Source organism: Taudactylus pleione, unplaced genomic scaffold (assembly GCF_031769625.1).
Source record: "Taudactylus pleione unplaced genomic scaffold, aTauple2 ptg000055l, whole genome shotgun sequence".
Classification (NCBI taxonomy): domain Eukaryota; kingdom Metazoa; phylum Chordata; class Amphibia; order Anura; family Myobatrachidae; genus Taudactylus; species Taudactylus pleione.
The window spans coordinates 1,643,223-1,649,222 of NW_028284457.1; the positions used below are offsets into that span (position 1 = coordinate 1,643,223).

General features: G+C 32.7%; 1 protein-coding gene across 1 annotated transcript in view; it reads left to right on the forward strand.

Moving 5' to 3' along the window:
- Positions 1 to 2,847, forward strand: part of STPG2 (sperm tail PG-rich repeat containing 2) — a 975,224-nt gene extending 972,377 nt beyond the window's left edge. The window contains exon 14 of the mRNA XM_088464461.1: positions 2,661 to 2,847. The gene's annotated coding sequence lies outside the window, so the exon portion shown is untranslated. The remainder of the gene's footprint in view (positions 1 to 2,660) is intronic.
- The last annotated feature ends 3,153 nt before the right edge of the window (positions 2,848 to 6,000 follow it).

Here is a 6,000-nt window from a genome sequence, read left to right on the forward strand (position 1 = left end):
CTGATTGGCGGTTGATGAGGATATATGTTGTTACAACCCGACGTTGTTACAACCCTGCCTTATATCATCAATAATTATAAATTACAATATATTTAATTTTGTTGGACGGAGGGTATACTGATGATAAGTGCACATATGAATTTGCAAGTTAAGAGCGCTTTGTTAATAAATTATCGATTTATTTACTAACACTTAATCAGTTTCATTTATATCTAGAAAGATCTATACCACATATGAGATGTGCAGTGACTCCTAACAAAGGATTATACATCTTATTGGAACAATAAATGGAAAAATAAAATACATCACACAGCGGATTGGTTGTGAGCCCTAATAATAATCGATTAATCAGACAGTGGGTATTTAGATTTCATCCTATATGTCATGTGTAGTAATTCCTGAAGGGATGATATATGACTAAATCAACCTGATTGTTCATTCATTAATAACAACATGTATGTGGGGCCCTAACTTATAATTATTTGAGCCCTAATATTAAATAGGGGATCAATTCTGTTAATCCCTAAAGTGCTCTTGAGGTACTTGTATGTAGGCAGTGACTTATTAGAGCCAACGATATAGAGTATATACTTACCTTTATTTGACATATATCATTTGTCCTTGTTTGGCAGACACCTACCGGTTTCAAATATACAGGATACTCAGATGTTATGAGATAACTATTATTTTGATATAACCGGTCCCGGTTTTCAGATCTATGGAACACATAATGTTTTGAGACAAGTATTGTATTGATATAACCGGATATTACATTGGCAGTAACACAATAAATGATTTTATTAAAATAATTAAACATAAAATAAAAAGAGAAAAATAATATTTCGCTGTACTAAATAATTTTATTTTATTGACAAGAGATAATAAAAGTTATATTTTAATGATATTTTTTGTGAATAATGCAACACTGATTAATCATTTAGTAAAACTTTTTTGATATTTAGTGAATTATCTACTTAAGTCCGTGAGTGCCCCAATATAAGAATACTTTTTCTTCTTTTTTTTGATATGTAATTATATATTCCTGGGTGCACCTCCCTATAGATATTGGAGTAGTATTCCTTAAAGAAATTATTAGGGAAGTGACTATTTATGAATTAATAATTTTGATCTGTGTGGATTAATTCCTTTTTATTGAAATATAATAAGCAAACAGTAAAAGTGTTAAACTGTTAAACTGTGCAAAAAAGGAGAAATGTGTTATAATGTGATGCTCTGAAGCAGACCAACCAAAGCAATCCAGGGGACCCACGCTCCAAAAATCAACCCAAAGCTGCACTACAGTATATAAATTGTAGGACCCATATTGTGCCTAATACAAGTATGCATTCACAATACCAGACTTCATGCTCTAAACCAATGGGGCCAGGCTGAAGGTGTCTCATGCCTTCAGGTGTGCAAAGAAGAAGACAAGTGTTTATCGTAATCAAAATCAGGCAGGTTGGAAAGTCAGATCCATACAGGAAAACACTGCAACAGCATGGTATTTTCAGTCAGCCAACAGGCAGCTGGTGCTTTGGCATAATGGGCAAACTAACCTGCTAAATATTCTCATCTTGTGTATAGTGAATTTGGTCACAGAGTGATCATTGGTGAATCGGTCAACTGACTGGATCATATCATGTGTGACTGGTTTTTGGTGTATAGGTAGCCTTATGTCTATATTAGTTTAAATCTACCCGCCAATTACTGTACTTTGTTTGTATTTGCTGCTAAGTAACAATTAAGGGCAAATCAATATAACTCATATATATGACACTAGATCTGCTATATGGCTACAGTTTTATCCAATTCCTGATCTTACCTCTTGTATTCAAAAAAAATTATAACTATCTGAATGTGGTCTTTCTCTTTAAATTAAACAAATTAGGGAATTATATAATAAATGGTACATAATACAGTAGCTCTCTAACACCTTACCATACATTGATATTGTGATCTTGACTGAATGTGAATTATCCCTGTTTTGCTGTTTAGTATATTCATTTTGAATAATGTTTATGTTTAAAATATTGCTGTAATATTTATAACAACTGTTATTTGAGTTCTGTGAGTTTAAAATTCTTTAACCAAGCAACACAGGTCATTGCTTTAACTTTACAGCATAGCAAAGCAGAATACATATTAAGATAAAAGATGTTATACTGTATGCCACACCAATATTTCACTCACAGATTGCAAGCTTATATCATTTATTGGGTCACCTCTAAGGAAAGTATGCTTCTGAGACATCACATTTTATTTTTTAAATCCATTGCTGATTTAAACACTAACTGCTGGACATCTGTGGAATTGACAAAACCATATCAAAATTGTAAGTTTGTATCCAACGTAGACTCTCTTGTCTATTACAAAATATAGACGGGGGAATTTATCACAGATGTTGAGATAGAGAAGGCGGCTTTTCACATAAAACACAGTTAGTCAAGTCAATCTAATGCATTTAACACACATTGTGAAATTTAAACACAGAAATCATGGGTTTGTAGAAACAAAAATACCCAGTACAAAGTTTCTGTATTATTGTATTTATTATTTGAACTCTAAAACTAAAGTGCCATGATGCAAAAGTTAGAAATAAAAACACATTGATTATCTTCATTCATTGTTTTTTTAATTTTACCACATTTGTCTGTCCACAGCTTTATCCTGATTTGCACCAGATACCTCTTAATAGTCTCTCCTTAAGACTACATCCACTTTACTAAATCATGTGACTGCTTAAACAATTATTCTGAATGTTTTGTTAAATTCAATCCTGTATTATTTGTCTAAAGATAAGAGAGCAATATGACTAAATTAAATGCTACAATTTCCTCATTTGCATGTTTTTCCTGGCTATTTTTTGTGGTTGAATCTATAATTGTTGATTAAAGACAATGAGAATATGTTTTTATTATTGTTTTTATTTTTTCAGCAATCAGTTATTTTAGTAACACATTCTCAGTAGTTATTATTTTGCCATTTTGCAGAGCAGTTATCTGTTTTACTAAGATTCCCTGAAGTAAGCTGCCTATAGGCCATACTACAGGTTGAGTTTCCTATATCCAAAATGCTTGAGACCAGGGGTATTTTGGGTATCAGAATATTCTGTATTTTGGAATATTTGCATGCCATTATAAAATATCTTGGGAATGGGTCCCAAATCTAAACACAGAATCATTTAAGTTTTATATACACTTTATACACACAATCTGCAGGTAATACAGGTTGAGTCTCCCATATCCGAATATTCCGAAATACGGAATAATTTTGGCATGACTGAGATAATAAAACCTTTGATTATTGATGGTTCAATGTACACAAACTTTGTCTAAGGCACAAGTTATTAAAAATATTATTAAAAATATGATCTAAAATTACCTTTATTTCATGTATGTACACAAACTTTGCTTGAGCCACAAAATGATTGAAAAAATTGTATAAAATGAGCTGCAGGCTATGTGTATAAGGTGTATATAACAAATAAATGCATACTGTGTGTATATTGGGGTCCCATTCCCAAGATATTTCATTATGATATGCAATTATTCCAAAATACAGAATTTTCCGTTATCCAAAAATACCCCTGGTCCCAAGCATTTTGGATATGGGAGACTCAACCTGTAGTATACAGTATTTTCAAAAATTTTGTGGCTCAAACAAAGTTTGTGTACATACACGTTTCATATACACCTTATACACACACGCTGAAAGTAATTTTAAACATTATTTTTAATATTTTTGTGTCTTAAACAAAGTTTGTGTACATTGAACCATCAAAAAGCAAAGGTCTCACTATCTCAGTAATGCTAAAAAAAAAAATCTGTATTTCGTAATATTCCGTATTTTGGAATATGTGGATATGGGAGACTCAACCTGTATATGATTTCTGGAAGCCTAGCCTTTAAAGCAGAAATATTATGGTAAATGAGTCTAAAAGGGCCCAAAGTCTTAAAAAATAATAATAATATAACAATTGTCTTGATAGACAGATAACTTTGCTTCCTATAAAGGTCCTTCAAACCTTTTTATTTGGAAATTAATTAACAAATATCAAGAAGCTCAGATGTATAAGGATATAATATGAAATAGGATAAAATGGATTGGTAAACTGTATAAAAATCTTATTTTTAATAATAACCATGTAACAAAGAATCCTCTGCAATACAATTGAATAACTTTGTATAAACCATTCATTACTAGTAGCACCTAGCATTTTTCATACAAATAATAATAAATATAACTTTTTAAATTATGTTTAATTATTTGTTTCAAAAAATGTCAGATATTACCGATAAAAAGTTATTTATACATTGATATTGTATTGCTGAGGTTTTGGGGTTAAATGTTTAATAAAAAAAAAGGTTATCCGGTTAGGTAGTCTACAGTCAGAACATCAACAGCAAAAGGTCGACTGAAAAGAAGATGACGAGGTTAAACTGTCAACAGAACAATAAAATCAACAGTATAATGGTCTATACAGTCAAAATGTAAACATCAAATATAGAAGAAACAACAAATGTCAACAATCACAAGTTAGCAGCATTGTTAAAGTCAACAGGTTAATATGTCAACACATACAAATGTTGAAAAAACAATGTCGGCAGATCAACATGTGACATTTAAAATGCTGACAACCATAATGTAAGCATCACAAAAGATAGATAACCATAAAACCATAGCTATTTAGAGAAATACAATCCTCATTACACTTTTATAAAAATACACCCTTACACTGCATTTATGTTGTTCTTTTATAATTGTGACCTTAATGACTCTTAATAATGGTGTCTTCTGTTGTGTTATCTGTATACCTGCACTGTTGTTGTTGTATGTTCTGACCATTTACAGTAAAATAAAAAATAGAAAAAAATCTTTTATCCTGTTTTGTAAATTTTTTTTTTTTTACTTTTAAGTTTCTAAAGTTTTTTTATATACAAAGCTTACAGTATCTATGGTTAACAAAATCCTCAAATTACAAATGCTTAATTCATAGAGGTTCATCCAACAGACAAAAACCTTTGCCTTCATAGAAATAAAACCAAGTAACTACAGATTTACCCTTTTACATTGTTGCTCAAGTCACGCCATACAGGCTTCTAAGTCACAGCAGGAAAATAGCGGTGAGGCACAGTGAGACTTGACAGAATCCACGGCATATAATACACAGCATCACCACTGGGTGGCCAGTGCTCCACTGATTAAAACTACAGTGCTGAATAATACAAGCGTGGATAGATATGACACTACAGAATACAATAGTACAGTAAGCCCTGACAGGAGGGCCAATCATGTAAAGTACTGCAAAGTGTAAACAGTGTCTTTAATACAGTATACAGTACTGTAGTAATACTGCATGGCAGGCTATTTTATTAAAGACTGCCTGTGCGATTACTTGTGCTGTGCACATTGTTCTGCAAGTGCCTAGTGCCAATTTCAGCAGTGATGTGCGGCACTCACACAGTGATGGCATGCCTTAGAAATGACCAGTTAGGTTTGAAGGGTGCTGTAAAAAAATCATCATTGAACTACAAGTCTCAGCCCAGAAAGAGGTGTCGTGGGAATATACACTGACTGCATCTTCTACAGCAAACTTGCAGCAATTTCCAAAGTGCTTTGTGGCACTCACACAGTAATAACATGGCTTAGAAATTAGTAGTGGGGTTTGAGCAATGGTGTATGAAACCATCACTCAAATACAAGTCGCAGCCCAGAAAGAGGTGTCTGGATTACACACTGACTATGCCTCTTCTGCTGCAAACTTGCGGTATGTCATGGCTGTCTGAGTGCCACACAGCACTGCAGAATTTTCAACAAGTTTGCTGCAGAAGATGCAAGTCAATGTGTTATCAAAGGACATCTCTTTCTGAGATGAGATTTGTAGTTCAGTGATGATTTCATACAGCATCCTTCAAACCCAATGCTCATTTCTAAGGCATACCATCACTGTGTGAGTGCCACACAACACTATCTACAGTGCCACAGTGACCGTAACTTAGT